Consider the following 19,227-nt stretch of genomic DNA (forward strand, 5'->3'; position numbering starts at 1 on the left):
AGGGCCCTTGGACGATCGAGATGCTAAAGGAGTCCTCAAAGATGATAAAGTCATTGCAGAGAAGCTAACTGAATTATTTGCTTCAGTCTTCACAGCTGAGGATATTGGGGAAGTTCCCAAACTGAGCCAATCTTTTTAGGTGACAAATCTGAGGAACTGTCCCAGATTGAGGTGTCATTACAGAAGGTTGTGGAAAAATTTGATAAACTTAACAGTAGCAAGTCACCGGGACCAGATGGCATTCACCCAAGAGTTCTGAAAGAACTCAAATGGGAAATTGCGGAACTATTAACTGTGGTTTGTAACCTATCCTTTAAATCAGCTTCTGTACCTAATGACTGGAAGATAGCGAACGTGACGCCAATACTTAAAAAGGGCTCTTGAGGCGATCCTGGCAATTACAGATAATTATATCTAACGTCAGTACAACTTACCCATAGTAATGAATAAAATTGTCAGACACTTAGATGAACATAATTTATCGGGGGAAAATCAACATTGTTTCTGTAAAAGGAATCATGCCTTACTAATCAACTAGAGGTCTTTGAGGGGGTCAAAAAAAAGGGGGACAAAGGGGATCCAGTGGATAGAGTATACTTAGATTTCCAGAAAGCCTTTGACAAGGCTCTTAAGTAAAGTAAGTTGTCATGGGGTAAGAGGGAAGGTTCTTTCATGGATTGATAACTGGTTAAAAGACAGGAAACAAAGGGTAGGAATAAATGGTCAGTTTTCCGAATGGAGAGAGATAATTAGTGGGGTCCCCCAAGGGTCTGTCCTGGGACCAATCCTATTCAATTTGTTTATAAATGATCTAGAGAAAGGGGTAAACAAAGAGAGGGCAACATTTGCAGATGATACCAAACTGCTCAAGATAGTTAACACCAAAGCGGACTGAAGAGCTTCAAAAAGATCTCTCCACACTAAGTGATTGGGCAACAAAATGGCAAATGAAATTGAATGCTGATAAATGTAAAGTAATGCACATTGGGAAACATAACCCCAACTATAAGTACACTATGATGGGGACTAATTTAGCTACAACTACTCGAGAGAGAGATCATTGTGGCTAGTTCTCTGAAAACAGCCCCTCAGTGTGCAGCGTCAGTCGAAAAAGCAAATAGTATGTTAGGAATCATTTAAAAAAGGGAGAGAGGAGGGGTGGCCAACCCATTCCAGGCAAAGAGCCAAGATATCAGTGGATCCAACGTGAAGAGCCGGGGCAAAACCGTAGTGAAAAAAAGAAGGACTGCCCCTTTAAGAAAACGTGTTTAGAGGCTTTTTGGCCACATCAGGCTCCCGCTGGCCGACGCTGTCTTTAATACTCCATCTTTAATGGCTGCGGTGGACGGCTCCCCTGCCCCGGTGAGCACAGAGAGCTGGAAGGAGAGGGCTGTTTTCAGGGGTGCGGGGGCGGGTTTACGAGGCACGGGGGTGGAGGGTTTCATGAGCCACATCCTGGGCGGGGGAGGGGGAAGGGGGAGGAAGAGCCGCATGTGGCTTGCGAGCCATGGGTTGGCCAAGGCTGAGATAGAGAATAAGACAGGGAAAATCTTATTGCCTCAATATAAAACCATGGTACGCCCACATCCTGAATACTGTGTATAGATGTGGGCGCCTCATCTCAAAAAAGATAGATTGCATTGGAAAAGGCTCAGAAAAGAGCAACTAAAATGATGAGGGGTTTGGAACGGGTCCCATATAAAGAGAGATTAAAAAGACTTGGACTTTTCATCTTAGAAAAGTGGAGACTAAGGGGGGATATGACAGAGGTCTATAAAATCATGACTGGTGTGGAAAAAGCGAATAAGGAAAAATTATTTACTTATTCCCACAATATAAGAACTAGGGGTCATCAAATGAAATGAATAGGCAGCAGGTTTAAAAGCAACCAAAGGAAGTTTTTCTTCACTCAGCGCACAGTCAACCTGTGGAACTCCTTGCCAGAGGATGTGGTGAAGACTAGGACTTTAACAGGGTTCAAAAACGAGCTAGATAGATTTATGGAGGTTAGGTCCCTCAGTGGCTAGTAGCCAGGATGGGTAGGAGTTGTGTTCCTAGCCTTTGTCAGAGGCTGGGAATGGGTGATGGGAGAGAGGTTGCTTGAGGAGTCCCTGTTCTGTTCACTCCCTCTGGTGCAGCTGGCATTGGCTGCTGTTGGCAGACAGGACACTAAGCTGGATGGACCTTTGGTCTGACCCCGTCTGGCCGTTCTTGTGTTCTATCAAAGGCCTTTTAGCATGATTGAAGCCAGTGGATCTTCCCCAGCAATTGTGGGGTTGGGGGGGATCAGGCTCTGCTGTGCTTTGCTCTAGGGGTCCTGAAACTGACTGATCCCAGCAGGGACTCCTCGTTCATTCACCGAGGGGGCCACTGATGATTTCCGGCAGCGGAGAGGGATGGGGCGGGGTGGGGTCAGGAGACTACGATTAAGCAACATCTGCAGGCAGGACAGATCTCTCGAGTCGGGGTCTGGCACACAAGTAGCCCCCCCCGAAGTCTTCTGGGGGGCTTCTTGGGGGAGCGAAGGCCTCACAATCTGGCCTTCGGCTTTGCCTCACCCCTTGCTCAGGCGAAGACCCTGTGACTTGTTTAGTGCGGCAGGGCGAACGGTCTCCCCTGGTTGGCTTGTCCGGAGCCCTTGGCCTCGCCCTCTGCACAGAGCCCGCCTTGATAAATGAGACCTACTTTCAGCCGGGGCCCGCGCCCGGGCGCCGTTTCAGTGATTTCCCGTCGGACCCAGCCGAGATATTTGAACTCGGAAGCCCTGGCTGGCTCGTTATCAATCCTGCTTCTGCCAGACAAGAGGCTGGGGCAGGGGAGCGGAGTCAGCAGCCTTCACCGGCAGCTTAATTAGCGCGGCTGCTCCGAGAGACACTGCGGAGAGCCAAGGGCCGAGCGATATTGACATTCCCTGAATAAACGCATGTCTCTGTCGGGGATGGAATGAAGGAAGCGCTGCCCCGAAATACGCGGGCAGCATCCCGCCGTGTGTCTCATGCAAGCAGCTAAATGTGGCCACGTCGGCTATGTCCACGCGCGCGGCGGCTTGCGCGAGAAATATGCAAATGAGGCTAAGCATGGACTAGCGCCGAGCCTCATTTGCATACCTAAGGAGCCGCCATTTTTGCAGAAGAGGCTCGTGCGCCAGAAGGAGCTGTCTACACTGTCCCTTCTTGCGCAAGAAAACCCCTATTGCGCAATGCCGTTACGCTGATTATTTTCAGGAATAACGGCATTGCGCAAGAGGGGTTTTCTTGCGCAAGAAGGGGCAGTGTAGACAGCTCCTTCTGGCGCACGAGCCTCTTCTGCAAAAATGGTGGCTCCTTAGGTATGCAAATGAGGCTTGGCAATATTCCACGTGTAGCCTAATTTGCATATATCTCGCACAAGACGCCGTGAGCATAGACATAGCCAAAATGTGCTCCTTAGCCCACGCTCTGCGGTTGTGAGATCTGAGCACCTTCCCACCACGGGCGAAGCAACCTGCCTAGAACCGACCACATGGGGCGCTTTCCTTCTATCCCGGGTGGAAAATTCCATGGCGATTATTCTGCAGGATGGCTGTGTGTGTTAGCGGTGGCACGGTGGGAGACGTGCCCCTGGACCAGAAGGGGATGAGGTTGGCGGTGCGTCTCCAATCCTATGGCAGTCGGTTCCACAGGCGCGCGGCACGTGGGCGGCTACTGCCCCTGGCGTGCGGCACATGCACGGTGCTGGCCCCAGGCGCGTGGCGCATAGGTGGTCCCGCCCCCGGACGCACGGCATGTGAGTGGCCCCGCCCCTGGGCACCCGGCAGCCCCGAAAGGTTGGGGACCACTGGTCTAGATCATCCCTGAGAGGTGTCTGTCTAGTAGGGTTACCAGATGCTTTAAAAAAATAACGGACACACTTGATCTCGGGGGGGGGGGAGGAACTGGATGGGAGGGGAGCAGGGCTGGCAGGGAGGAGGTTGGCGGGAGCAGGGCTGGCCAGGGCAGATCGGGGTTGTGGGGAGGGAACCAGACAGTGGGAAGCAGGGCTGGCCAGGAGGGGGTTGGGGGAAGCAGGGCTGGCCCGGGGGGAATCGGATGGCAGGGAGCAAGGCTGGCTGGGAGGGGGTGGGGGGAATGGGGCTGGCCGGGGGAGATTGGGTCGGGGGAGGGAACCGGCTGGCGGGAAACAGGGCTGGCCCGGGGGGAACCGGCTGGCGGGGAGTGGGGCTGGCTGGGACGGGGTTGGGGGGAGCAGGGCTGGCCGGGGGAGATTGGAGGGGGGGGGAATCGGATGGCAGGGAGCGAGGCTGGCTGGGAGGGGGTGGGGGGAGCAGGGCTGGCTGGGGGAGATTGGGTGGGGGGAGGGAACCGGCTGGCGGGAAGTGGGGCTGGCTGGGACAGGGTTGAGGGGAGCAGGGCTGGCCGGGGGAGATCGGAGGGGGGGGGGGAACCGGCTGGCGGGGAGTGGGGCTGGCTGGGAGGAGGTCGGGGGGAGCAGAGCTGGCCGGGGGAGATCGGGGGAGTGAACCAGCTGGTGGGGAGTGGAGCTGGCTGGGAAGGGGTCTGGGGGAGCAGGGCTGGCCAGGGGAGATCTGGGAGGGGAGGAACCGGCTGGCGGGGAGTCGGGCTGGCCCAGGCGCACGCAGATCCCGGGGTGCTGCCCATCCTGTGCCTAGTCCCGGCAGGGCGCATGGGTTGAGTTCGGCCCCAGCGATTCCATCGCGTCCTGGCCCGGCCCCCTCCTCTTTACTGTGTAGTTGCGTCCTGCCTGCCTGATGGACACGCTCACACAGCGTGAGTGTCTCTACCAGCCAGGCAGGGCACAACTACGTACTGATACTCATGATAATAATAAAACTTAATTAGAAAACACTGGACATTTCTGTGTCCGGTATTTTCTCAATTTGTTTCCCGGACAGAAAGTTCAAATACCGGACTGTCCGGTTCAAAACCAGACACCTGGCAACCCTACTGTCTAACCTGCTCTTAAATATCTCCAGCGATGGAGATTCCACAACCTCCCTGGGCAATTTATTCCAGTGTTTCACCACCCTGACAGCTAGGAACTTTTTCTAATGTCCAAACTAAACCTCCCTCGCTGCAGTTTAAGCCCGTTGCTTCTTGTCCTGGGCTAAAACAGTCACAAAGAAATATCAACACCCCTCTTCCTGTTTTGAAATGGGATTGAGTGAGCGTGGCGCGAGCATCACTGTATGTTGAAGAGTTTGCTCTGTTAGCTCTTGTTGGTCAAAGTCTCGGGGCTAAACTTTCTCCCCTCCCAGTCCTTGACCATCCTGGATCTCTGGAGTTTGGGCTCAGGCAATTTTTGAATGCCATCATCACGTCTTTTCATGGTAAGTTGGCAGGCAGTGGGCTAGAGGCGGATTTCTGGCTAGAAATCAGGCCCGGAGCCAATACGCTCTGGCCTGGAGTGTAGGAGCCGTTTGATCTGCTGTGCAGAGGTTAAAACTCCTGGGCTATGTCTAGACTGCAGGCTTCTTTCGAAAGAGGCTCTTTCGAAAGCATCTTTCGAAAGAGCCTCTTTCGAAAGATCGCATCTAGACTGCAGGCGGATCTTTCGAAAGAGAAATCCGCTTTTTCGAAAGAGAGCATCCAGCGAGTCTGGATGCTCTCTTTCGAAGACGGCCTCTTTACATTGAAGAACGCCTTCCTTCGAAAGAGGAACTTTCGAAGGAAGGCGTTCTTCCTCGTGAAACGAGGTTTACCGCCATCGAAAGAAAAGCTGTGTTCTTTCGAAATAATTTCGAAAGAACGCGGCTTGAGTCTGGACGCAGGGGAAGTCTTTTCCGGAAAAGGCTACTTTTCCCGAAAAAACCCCTGAGTCTGGACACGGCCCTGGTGTTCCCCTGTGGGAAGAGGGGGACTCGTGCTGCTGTTGGTGCCCACAGAGTCAGAATCCAGCCCCCGCTGCTGTGGGGACGTGGGACCCGGGCCTCGGCTGGTGTCGTGCACAGGGTGAATCACCGTTGTTCTCCCGGCTCCGTGCAGAGCCAGCTGTGGCGTCTGCCCCCCCAGGGGCCGTGCTCCATGGTGGAGCCAATAAAAGCCGAGCCATAAAGCTCTCTGTAAATTATTGCCTCCGCTAGCTGCTCCCGGCGACCTTTCCGCACCTGCTCCTGTGGCTGGCAAAGAGGCGCGGCGAAGCACAGACCGGAGTGGCAGGCCGGGGTCCGGAAGGGGGCAGGCCGGCAGCCCACGCCCTGACGTCAGCGGGGCCTGGTTTCCAGCTGGCGGGGTGTACTCTGGGGAGGCGTTCGGATAGCACTGAAAGGTTGCTCCACCGGGCTGCCTGTGTGTGTGTAATACTGCCACCCCGACAGCGAGCGTGCTGCTTGTGCAGCCATCTGCAGACAGCCATCTCGGCCTGGCGCCACCCAGCCCCACTCTCCACGCTGCCCCCAGACCCAATGCAGCCTTGGCCCCGGGCTCTTGGCCCCTGCCCTGGCACCAACATGCTGATGCACCTGTGCACGTCACCCGCATGCCCGCCTGCTGGGGGTGGGTCCCTGTCCCATGCAATGGCATGGGGACCACTCACGGAGAGAGGAGGCGTTTCCTCTGCAGCCTCAGCTGAGAGCCAGCTGGCTTGTAGCTCAAGCTGTAGAGCAGGGGTGGGGAACCGAAGGCCCGGGGGCTGGATGCGGCCCCCAGCTTGCCTGGATCTAACCCCTGAGGCTCAGGACTCCCCCCACCCCCAGCATTGGGGAGCTCACGTTGTGGGGCTGGAGCACGCAAAATCTACTAGCCTGGGCCCCCCTAGGCTCTGGCGTGGAAGGGGAACGTGGGGAGGGCCTCTCAGGGGCCACGTCAGTGAGGGGTTGGGGTGGTTTTGTTTGTTTCTTATTTGTGTGCGGCCCCCAACTGATTTTTCTCTGGGTCAGCAGCCCCCGACCCCAAAAAGGTTCCCCACCCCGGCTGCGGAGGCTCACACTGAGCTCCAGAGGTTCCTAGTTTGGTCCCGCCTGGCGGCATTACAGGAACTCACTAGCAGCCCCAAGGGAGCAGGGGGTTAGCCGGGGGGGATTTGAAGAACGGGAAACGTATCCTAGCAAAATACACATTAAGCTCCCTTTGCATGAGCGGCCCTGCTCCTTCGTGCAGCTGCAGGAGGCTCTTGGGCCTCTCCTATGAGACTAGTGGTTAGTGTGGGCGCTGAGCACTCAGGTTACCTGGCCAGGGTGGGCGCTGAGCACTCGGGTTACCTGGCCAGGGTGGGCGCTGAGCACTCGGGTTACCCGGCCAGGGTGGGTGCTGAGCACTCAGGTTACCTGGCCAGGGTGGGCGCTGAGCACTCAGGTTACCTGGCCAGGGTAGGCGCTGAGCACTCGGGTTACCTGGCCAGGGTGGGCGCTGAGCACTCGGGTTACCCGGCCAGGGTGGGCGCTGAGCACTCGGGTTACCCGGCCAGGGTGGGCGCTGAGCGCTCGGGTTACCCGGCCAGGGTGGGAGCTGAGCGCTCGGGTTACCCGGCCAGGGTGGGAGCTGAGCGCTCGGGTTACCTGGCCAGGGTGGGAGCTGAGCGCTCGGGTTACCTGGCCAGGGTGGGCGCTGAGCACTCGGGTTACCTGGCCAGGGTGGGCGCTGAGCGCTCGGGTTACCTGGCCAGGGTGGGAGCTGAGCACTCGGGTTACCCGGCCAGGATGGGCGCTGAGCACTCGGGTTACCTGGCCAGGGTGGGCGCTGAGCACTCGGGTTACCTGGCCAGGGTGGGCGCTGAGTGCTTGGGTTACCCGGCCAGGGTGGGCGCTGAGCACTCGGGTTACCCGGCCAGGGTGGGCGCTGAGCACTCGGGTTACCCGGCCAGGGTGGGCGCTGAGCACTCGGGTTACCCGGCCAGGGTGGGTGCTGAGCACTCGGGTTACCCGGCCAGGGTGGGTGCTGAGCACTCGGGTTACCTGGCCAGGGTGGGCGCTGAGCGCTCGGGTTACCTGGCCAGGGTGGGTGCTGAGCACTCGGGTTACCTGGCCAGGGTGGGTGCTGAGCACTCGGGTTACCTGGCCAGGGTGGGCGCTGAGCGCTCGGGTTACCTGGCCAGGGTGGGCGCTGAGCGCTCGGGTTACCTGGCCAGGGTGGGCACTGAGCACTCAGGTTACCTGGCGTCACCATGCTACAGCCTCCCTGCGTGGACCTGCCCTGCCGACAGCAATGCCAGGTCCCAGGGCAGTACCAGCAAGTCTGTAATCTAGACATACCCTTAGACTGGGCCGGGGCAGAGAAGACGAATTCCCAGGCCAGTCGCCTGACTGAGGTGGCCGGACAGGCAGATCCGCGTCCCCCACGTACTCCGGTTCGGGATCATACGTGCAGCCGCCACCCTGCCAACAGTCACTTCGCCAGGGCCATTTTGGATCCTTCCAGTGCAGGCAGCAACAGTTTGTTTCTTATGTCCAAGTGACTGTCCTGCTGTGATTTCCTGGCAGGGAACCAGGGGGAGGCTTTTACCCCCAGCTCGCTGTATCCCGCCTCCCCCCCAGCCGCGAGGGGCCTGTTGTGTCTGTGGATGGGTGGGGGGGGATGTTGCACGTACGCCCACCAAGAGCTGCTGTGGTGCTGGTGCGGGTGATGCAGAAGAATTGTTCTAAGCCACAGGAGGAGAAGAGCAGCCCTCGGCGGCCAGCAGCAGGTCGGAGGGAGCCCCTGGCCAGGAGAATTCCCCCGTCCACTCCTGCTCTGGGACTCCTCGGAGCTGCCCCACAGCATAGACCAAAGGGGAGGGATGCCTCAGCTCCCCTGCAAACGCTCCGGTGCGTTTTTAACTGACATCTAAACGTTCTGACGGATTTTACGGAGAGGCCCAATTTCAGCTCTTTTCGCCAGGATGGTCCCTTATGCCAAGAATGTCTGTGAATTCACTGACGCTTGGCAACCCTGATCCCCACCTCCTCCCAGGCCTCGGGGACCGGAAGTGGGGTCCCCTCTCCCCCTTCCCAGGCTGGGGGCGGCACAGGAGTACCCCACTCACCCTGCCCCTTATTCCAGCACCTGAACGGTGCTGAGCAGGCCAAAGGTGGCCTATGCAGTGTGGAGAGTTAGTCAGGACGGCGCCTGGCCTTTGTCTGGGCCCGGAGACCTTTGTGAGTTTCCTTTGGGAGCCTGAGCTGCTGCGCAGGAGGAGAGAAGATGGCCAAGCTGAACCCTTCAGGCTACACAATCCAAGAGGAGCGTGGGACTAAAAATTCCCCACGTGTGGCAGGCAGGGGCTAAGGGGGGAAGCAGCACAGAGTGGCCGGAGCTGTCTGAGATCGCAGGCGAGGCCTAGAGAGACACAGCAGCCCTAGACAGCTTCTTCATGCCACAGGCCACGGTGCCTGGGGGGAGATTTGATCCACCAGGTGTACTCGCTGTGTCCTTTCTTACCCCCTCAGTTGTGAGCAAGACACGAGAAGTCATTCTTCCGCTCTACTCTGCATTAGTTAGGCCTCAGTTGGGGTATTGTGTCCAGTTCTGGGCACCGCATTTCAGGAAAGATGTGGAGACATTGGAGAGGGTCCAGAGAAGAGCAACAAGAATGATTAAATGTCTAAAAAACATGAGCTATGAGGGAAGGCTGAAAGACAGGCCTCTACAATCTTGAACTATAACCAAGAGACAAGTAAAAAAACCAGCAAGCAAATGGTCAAACCAGCAAGCAATTGGGTTTGTTTAGTTTAGAAAAGAGAAGACTGAGGGTGTCATAAGGAGGAGGGAGAAAACTTGTTCATCTTGGCCTCTGAGGATAGAACAAGAAGCAATGGGCTTAAACTGCAGCAAGGGAGGTTTAGGTTGGACATTAGGAAAAAGTTCCTAACTGTCAGGGTGGTTAAACACTGGAATCAATTGCCCAGGGAGGTTGTGGAATCCCCATCTCTGGAGATATTTGAGAGTAGGTTAGATAAATGTCTATCAGGGATGGTCTAGACTGTATTTGGTCTTGCCATGAGGGCAGGGGACTGGACTCAATGACCTCTCGAGGTCCCTTCCTGTCCTAGTATTCTATGATTCAGGAGCACGGGACTTGTGCTTGACACATCACTCAGGAAGTACCCGGTTTCCTGTCATGGATTTTGGTCCCAGCCAGCATTCACAAGACCCCAAACGCTGCTTCCGCTTGGCAAATCTTCCTGACGCCAGGGAAGTGCCTGGCTCCACGCCATGTGTACCCCACCTCAGGGCAGGCTGTTCCGAAGTTGGGCCTAATCCCTCAACGAGCGATGAGTTCTCTAATCAGATTCCACCAGTTATTAAGCGTTCACTCCTCCAGCACTGTGCCAGCCACCGCATAGCTTCACAGTCCCTTTGAGTATTCCAGGCTATCTCGCCACCCAGGTGACCCTACCTTTGCGATAGACGGTCCCCCAAGAATTACAGCCATGTTCTGGTTAATCCCAATCCCAAAAGACCAGTCACTTACCCGGGCCCATTGCACCTTAGATCTCCCATCCAAGCCAACACTTGTAATCAATCCAATAATAAGGTATCTAAAGATTAGTTAACTAGGAAAAGGAATTAAGAGAGTCATTTACAAGTTTAAAGCAGGTAAACATACCTGTGCACAGAGGAGTTTCAATCTTAATTGAATAAAATGATAGAAGCTTGTATAATAAGCACATTCTTTATGGCTAACCCAGACTAAACACTGGGATCTTTTGCTTATGCCTAATAATCCTTGCATTTCTAGTCCCTTGCGTTTTTAGTCCCTTTCCCCCTTCTGCGTGGAGCTGCAAACTTAGCCAAGGGAAAAAATTCACTTGCAAGACGTACCTTCATAGTGAGGGAGAGAGTAAACAACCAAATCTTTTGTCCTCTTTAACGTACCACAATAGTCCATCTGTTGTCAACGGGCCTTCCTCGTTTCTGTTGGAAACTCGTATTAGTTAATGTCTTTCACCTGTCAGCTGATTTGCACATTTAGAGATGCCTACAATGCAAACACTCAGATATGCCCTTACAATATGGGATATGGGCGTTACAGGGGAAATTACTGCGGGCAGCAACTCCACACGTCTTCAGTAAAGACTAACCCCATTCTTATAACTCCATTTACCTATTTTAATGCTACTAACACATAGGGGATCCAGTCTGATGTCTGTGTCAGTGTTTCATTGAGGTCTGGGGATGTCGGCATGAGCTTTCACCTAGCCTGCCCACATCACAGTAAGCAGCCGAGAAAGGGAGCCGTTAGTTACCGCTGTGGTCTCCCTGGTTCCTACCAAAGCCCCTTTCTTTTAATTTAACCCTCTTCTTTCCCCCACTAACGTGTTTGCTCCTCCTTACCACGGATCGATCCTTGCGTTCTTTAAATTGTGACGTTAATGTCATAGAAGCTGTGTGCCCAGTGAATCGCCTGACTGCACGGGGAAGGCACTAAGCATCAGTGTTGTCTTCAAGTCATCATTGTCAAGTCTAAGTGGAGTCTCAAGTCACTACAGTTCAAGTTTCGAGTCCCTAAAGTCACTTTCAAGTCAAGTCCCAAGTCGAGTCTCAAGTCTTAATTTTAAAAATGGCAAGTCACTTTTGTACAAGCCATTGATATCGATAAATAACAATAATCACTCTCTGTTTTCATTTATTAACCTTAATCGTACTTGCCGTACTTATCAACTACTAGTAGTCCAGCTGGGAGGCGGGGCCGCGATCGCCACTGTGGACTGTTTGTTACTAACAACAGCGGCATTTTCGGACAATTTTTTCACCAAGTCAATGTAACAAAATTAGCAAGTCTCAAGTCGAGTCTCAAGTCACAAACAACGAACCCGAGTCGAGTCTCAAGTCGAGTCACCTCGGCGACTTAAGTCCGACTCGAGTTCAAGTCATGGGACTCGAATCAACAACCCTGCTAAGCGCTAAGAAGGCCAACTGGTGGAGGTGTTAGACCCACCATCAGTGAACTCAATGAACATTAAGCTGGGCCATGGAGTTAATTTAGGAAGGTATTTGCAGGAGGGAGCTATTGTTATAGATGGAATCTCTCCTCTGGCTAGCTAGATGAATAAAATCTTTATACACACAAGGCTGTGTCTAGACTGGCATGATTTCACACAAATACTTTTAATGGAAAAGTTTTTCCGTTAAAAGTATTTGCGCAAGAGAGCGTCTAGACTGGCATGTGCCTTTGCGCAAAAGATTTGCTTTTGCGCAAAAGCATCCATGCCAGTGTAGATGCTCTCCTGTGCAAGAAAGCTCCAATGGCCATTTTAGCCAATGGGTTTTCTTGCGCAAGAAATTAACGTTCTTATCTACACTGGCCCTCTTGCGCAAGTATTCTTGCGCAAGAGGGCTTATGCCTGAGCGGGAGCATCCAAGTATTTGCGCAAGCAGCACTGATTTTGTACATTACAAAGTCAGCGTTCTTGCGCAAATTCTCGCGGCCAGTGTAGACAAGCGGCAAGTTTTTGCGCAAAAGCGGCTGCTTTTGTGCAAAATCTTGCCAGTCTAGACGCACCCACAAATGTTTTGAGCCCTCAAAACCACAAGTTGTGTGCGTGTATTGCCAACCAGATGCTAACAACACAGACCAGATCTACAGCCACAATCTAAGTCACCAAATCTTGTGCAGTTTGAATCCAAGGCTTTACTTCAGTGTTTCGAAACCAGTGGTACGAGTACCCATAGGGGTATTCGAGAGCAGTCTGGGGATACGTCAACACAACTGAAAACTGAAGAAAGCCGAATTTCTGCTTTACGTTTCATAGCGTTTTATTATTTTTTACTTTTTACTCCCAAAAATTTAATCGCCCGCCTGTCTACGATTAAGTTGTTTAAACAAATGTGTTGCAATAGTAGAAAAAAAGTGTCTGAAAACTGTAGGTACTGGAGTTACTTTTTTTTTTTTGGAAAAAGGGGTGCTTTATAAAAAAAGGTTGCGAAGCACTGCTTTAGTGTACAGGGGGAAGCAGCTACGTTTACACTGCACTGTAGTTAATTGCGTATCTTATTTGGAAATAGCTTATTTCGCCATTTGGCGCTGTCTACACAGCACCACATTTTGAAATAACTCACTATTCTGAAACATCCCTTAACTCCTCGTGGAATGAGGTTTACACAGACATCAGAATAGAATCATAGGACACTAGAACTGGAAGAGACCTCGAAATGTCATCGAGTCCAGTCCCCTGCCCTCATGGCAGGACCCAGTACTGTCTAGCCAACCCTGATAGAGATTTATCTAACCTGCTCTTAGATATCTCCAGAGATGGAGATTCCACAACCTCCCTGGGCAATTTATTCCAGTGTTTGACCACCCTGACAGGTAGGAAGTTTTTCCTAATGTCCAACCTAAACCTCCCTTGCTGCAGTTTAAGCCCATTGCTTCTTGTCCTCTATAATGGGCTTGCCTTTAAGACGCAGGATAGCTATTTTGGAATACTCCCGAAACAGCATTGCAGAGTAGACGTAGCCAGGAAGTGTCTATTTCTGGATTTAACCTTCCCTAAAGTTTGGGCTTGTTTACTTAAAAGGTTTTTATAACCAGCCCCTTCTTCCTCCCCATGCCTGCTGCTGATTTGAACGAGCCCTCTCCGCACTGAGCTCTGTGAAGTGAGAGAGCAGGATGACTGGCCTGTGGGTGGATGTAATCTCTTTCCGAGCGCGGGCACCCGGCAACCGCTGATGGAAAGGGACCCATTCGCCTGTGAACAGCTGCCTCGGACGGTTGTAATTGCAAAGCTGGGGCTCATTCAGAAGCCAAAATAAGCTGCAGCGAAATGGGCTGCAAGTTGATGTCAAACCACCGACCAGGAGGCTAGCGCTGTGCACTGGCTTCTAAATGGTGGAGGGAAGATGATGCCAGAGAAACAGCAGCCCCAGATACAGAAGTGCTCCATGGACCCGCCTAGCCTGGTCAGTGGCCGCACTGGGGCAGTCCGTACCCACCCCGTTCAGTGCACGGGAGTCTCCTCTATGCATGTCTCTCTCCATCTTTCAGTGCAGAAAGGGGCCTCCACATGCGAGACAGGGCGACAGGGCCTAGCAAACAGGGACAAGCCAGCCTGGACCCTGGCTAGGGACTCTGGTTACCAGCCAGCGCCACGGCGTCTGTTACTATCGCCACCCACGCTAGCGCGATGACAGCGGGCGAGCCTTCACTTCACTGCCACTGCAGCGTGGGTGTGGCAGGGCGCCACTCACCACCCCGGCGCCTCCTGCTGGCCACTCAGGGAATCAGCTCGTCAGCCCCTGCAGCGCCCCCTTCTGGCTGGCGTCTCACCTGCTGTGATCTGTTATTGCGAACCACTTGGCGTCAGGAGCCACGTCCCTCCCAAACGGCAGCGTCCTCCCCACCGGGTACTGCCCCACAGCAGCACCCCCTCAGGGAACCCCAACCCCCTATGCCCACCCAGCTTCAGCGACCCACCAGCAATCGTCAGCTAGCCCCCGCCTCGGGGCAGACTACAGTCTGAAATGGCCGCTCAGCATTGGCAAGGGGGTGTGGACCTGCTGCCTTGGCCTTCCCTGGCTGCCTCCTTGCAGCCTGGGAGCTTGCCTGGCCGGAGCTCCCCAGCCCTGCCTGCCTTTCCCCAGCCCTGCTCTGTGTCAGGAACCCACCAGCTTCCCTGGGAGCCGGGTCCCTCCTTCTCCTCAGCAGCAGCAAGAGTGAGTCAGAGAGTCTCCTCCCCCAGGCGTCTTTATTTATACAGCCCTCAGCTGAGCCCTGATTGGCTGTATCTGCCTCAGCTGCTGGCTCCACAGCTCCAGGCCTCTCCCCTTAAAGGGCCAGTGCAGGGCAGGCGCCCCCTCACAGTGGACCTCAAGCAGTGACTTTTGTGTGTGGCCATGGGTGCTCCTCTCCGCCCATTGCCCACCCCTGTGCCAGCAGTGGGTGGGGCCTCCGGAGGGACAGGCAGGGCTTCAGGGCAGAGTGAGGTGGTGAGGTCTGGGCCTGGGGGCCTGTGGCAGCCTGTCGGGGTTCCCCCGCCTCCTGCGCCCCCGTAGTGGCACGAACAGACTCCACCAGCCAGTAGAATAGAGGCAGTTTATTGCTTCTCCAGGATACAGCACAGCAAAGATGTCATCTGGTTCCAGGGCAGGCCTAGGATGCCTCAGCCCCCCTTGAGATGGGGAGACTGGGCCCCTAAACCCCAGACCCTTTCCTAGGCTGCTTCCTCCATGATACCAGACAGAAACTAAAAAAACGTCCCTTCCAGCCCTGCCCCCCAGCCAGGGGCTGGCCTCCCCTCCCCTCCTTCCTTTGTTTCTCTCCCTGGGAGGTAACTGGTCGGACAGGTTGGGAGACCCTTGTCTAGTGACTCATCCCCCCGTCCTGCTGGGCCGTGCTACAGACAGCAACCAGTGGAGGTCACCCACAGCCCTCCGCCCAGCACAGCCACCAGCAAGTTTCCAACACTACATCACAGGGCCCACAAAAGATTCATCTGGCCCTGCGGACGCGGAGCTGCTCCTGTTTTTGCAGTGGGTGCTTGAGCCTCAGAGCAGCCCTGGAATCAGCGTCTGATGCGATGCACCCAGGGGCACCATTGGCCCAATCCTAGGGATCTCTCTTGGCACATCATGGGATAGGCTGGGGAAGAGTAGGGTGATGCCTGGAACTGGCGAGGAATGGAACATCACCCGAGTCTCTGCTGGCCTTTGGAGTTATTGCCCCTTTGTCGCCCATCTATTTATTTTTCAGTGGGCGTAAATATCAAAATCCTCTAGCGTAGAAGGTGAGTGGAGACCAATGTTCCCTCTAACCTTTCCCTTCCACGTGCAGATTTTTTTTCCCACACATGTGTGGAATAATTTGATGTGCACCGAGGCATGTGCGAATGTGCACCACCAGTAGAAACACAAACCTAGCGGTGGGTGCTCTGCTCATCAGCTGGGCAGCACTGGAATTTCTCCGGAGTGGTGGCACAAGTGCGCAGCTAACAGGGAACACTGGTGGGGACCCTAAAAGGCAGTAACCCCATTTATCCACACCTGCATGAGAAGGTGGTCTTTTGGGGAGGGAATTCTCCCTATTCGCAGCACGGGGGATCGGCCGCGGAAGAGGAGATTTGATGAAACCGGAGACCAGATTGGGATAACGCCGCCAAACCGCCCTAGTCGATAAAGCTTGCTACTGTAACTGGAGTGACTCTCCCAGTACCGGCTACCCATCCCTAGAACCAGCCCCATGCTGAGCACTCTATGCCCTGAAACTGGAGCAAAGGCAAAGCCTCAAGAAGTCCACTGGGGCTTCTCTATTGCTAACCTATGTTCTATGGAAGGCACCCAGATGCCATGATGAGGGGCAGCAGTGCGAAGCTCACAGACTGAGGGGGGATATGATAGAGGTCTATAAAATCATGAGTGGTGTGGAGAGGGCTGATAAAGAAAAGTTATTTATTAGTTCCCATAATAGAAGAACTAGAGGACACCAAATGAAATTAATGGGTAGCAGGTTTAAAACTAATAAAAGAAAGTTCTTCTTCACACAGCGCGTAGTCAACCTGTGGAACTCCTTGCCAGGGGAGGCTGTGAAGGCTAGGACTATAATAGAGTTTAAAGAAAAGCTAGATAATTTCATGGAGGTTAAGTCCATAAAAGGCTATTAGCCAGGGGATAAAATGGTGTCCTTGGCCTCTGTTTGTTGGAGGCTGGAGAGGGATGGCAGGAGACAAATCACTTGATCATTGTCTTCGGTCCACCCCCTCTGGGGCACCTGGTGCTGGCCACTGTCGGCAGACAGGATACTGGGCTAGATGGACCTTTGGTCTGACCCACTCCGGCCAGTCTTATGTTCTTATGTAGGGAGGGAACACTGGGGTTACAGCGGCACTGGCAGCCTTTGGCTTGGAACCTGACTGATCCCAAATGTGTAAAGCAAGTCTAACATACGAGTTACGTCTCTTACAGTCAGGCCTTATATCCTTGGGGGGGGTGCACTCTCCAGGGAAGGCAACCTGGTCTGTCCTTAGCCAAGTCTGCCCAGACCCATGGTGCATCTCACTCCAGCTATTCTCCCCAAGGGGGTTCCTGCTTTGGGCAGGAAATGAATTTTTCTTGGAGCTTGCGAAGTGGAGTGACAATGTGAGCCTCCAAAAGCTCATTCCTGATCTGCGTAAGTTGGACTCCTGGGTCCTTTCCAGCTTCCGGAGCCCATGGGAATCTTACTGTTGTGTCCGCGAGACTTTCCAGAGTCTTTGACCCAAGTCTTGATGCTTGTACTTTTAGAACATCAAAACGGCCACACTGGATCAGACCAAAGGTCCAGTTAGCCCAGGCTACCTCTAGATCAGTGTTTCTCAACCAGTGATACGAGTACCCTTCGAGAGACGTCTGGGGGGTATGTCAAGACAACTGAAATTTGGAGAAAACTGAATTTTTGTTTTAAGTTTTACAGCGCTTTATTAGTTTTGTACTTTTTACACCCAAAAATTTCATCACCCACGATTAAGTTGTTTAAGTGTAAGTTAAGCTTAAACTTACGATGAAGGGCTGTGTCTAGACTGGCCAGTTTTTCCAGAAAATCAGCTGCTTTTCTGGAAAAACTTGCCAGCTGTCTACACTGGCCGCTTGAATTTCCGCAAAAGCACTGACTTCCTACTGTAAGAAATCAGTGCTTTTTGCGGAAATACTATGCTGCTCCCGTTCGGGCAAAAGTCCCTTTTGCGCAAAACTTTTGTGCAAAAGGGCCAGTGTAGACAGCTCAGATTTGTTTTGCGCAAAAAAGCCCCGATCACGAAAATGGCGATCTGGGCTTTTTTGCGCAAAAGCGCGTCTAGATTGGCACGGACGCTTTTCCACAAAAAGTGCTTTTGCGGAAAAGCATCTGTGCCAATCTAGACGCTCTTTTCCGAAAATACTTTTAACGGAAAACTTTTCCGTTAAAAGCATTTCCGGAAAATCATGCCAGTCTAGACATAGCCAAGTTGTTTAAACAAATGTGTTGCAATGGTAGAAAAAAAATGTAGAGGTCTGAAGACTGTAGGTACTGGGGGTACGTATAATTTTTTTTAAAGGGGTACTTTATGAAAAAAAAGGTGGAGATACACTGATCTAGACTGCAGGCTTAACCCATTAGAAGCTTTTCCGGAGGAGCTCTTCCGAGAAAACGTCTTCGAAAAGAGAGCGTCCACACTGCCAAAGTACATCGAAAACGATCTGCTTTTTCGAAAGAGAGCATCCACACTGATGGACACTCACGTTTAAGCTGTGATTGCTATGGACGGGTGGCCACCAGGGCACCGGTGCTTTTTCCTCTTTCCTCGTCTTGCAAAAGAACTCCCTTTTCCCCGTCCACACACGTCTTTTCGTGAAAGAGCTCTTTGGAAAAAAGGCTTCTTCCTTGTAGAAAGAGGTTTACCAATGTTGGAAAAACCCCTCTGGTCTTTCGATTTTTCCCCCCAAAAGAACACGATTGCAGTGTGGAGTAAGTGACATTTTTTTGGAAAAACAACTGTTTTTCTGAAAAAACTCTGTAGTGTAGACATAGCCCCAGTGTCCAGTCTGCTGACTGTGGCCATTGCCAGATGCCCCAGAGGGAGCGAACAGAACAGGGAATTATCCAGTGATTCCTGCCCTGCTGCCCATTCGCAACCTGTAGCAAAACCGAGGCTGGGGACAACAACCTTGGCCATTTTGCACTGATCGTCTTCAACCCAGAGACCAAAGGAATTTTCTTCATTAAAAACCAGCACCCATGTGATCTGCTATTGACCATTAGCCATTAACAATCCCTTAGGAACTAAATAAAACTCTGATTTTTGAGCTTGCCATCCCGAGGGGGGAGATCCCCACCGGAGAAGAAAAGGGCGTCTTCAAATACAGCGAGCACTTTGGTGTGTTGTGTCTGTGGCATCATCACTATTTATATTGCAGCCGTAGCTGAAGGCCTCTGCCAGAGCTGGAGTCCCACCGTGCCAGGCACTGCGCAAACACAGAATCGGAGATGGCCTCTGCCCCAAAGCGCTTACAAGGAGCCCAGGATGCAGGGTGAGTGAAAGGACAGCGTTTCCCCATTGGATGGGGGTGGGGGGAAACTGAGGCACAGAGTGTTCAGTGGGTCACCCAGTAAGTCCTTTACCGTATGTCCCCTTCCTGCTTCACTGTGGGGGACCCGGAAGATAATTCTTCATCATTTCCTGCCTTTTCCCTGTTTTCTATAACTGCTCTTTGTGGGCGGCAGCTGTGCCAGGCGAGGGAAGACTTTGCCTTCCCAAACCACCAGCCTGGCCCCGCCCACCCCTGTGGTGTGGGGCTGGGAGTGGGGGGAGCACTTGACTCCCATAGGAACAGGGCTTCGGCAGAGGGGAAGGGCTGGGGCTCCACCCAC

Source organism: Pelodiscus sinensis, chromosome 1 (assembly GCF_052426305.1).
Source record: "Pelodiscus sinensis isolate ZL-2025 chromosome 1, ASM5242630v1, whole genome shotgun sequence".
Lineage (NCBI taxonomy): Eukaryota > Metazoa > Chordata > Testudines > Trionychidae > Pelodiscus > Pelodiscus sinensis.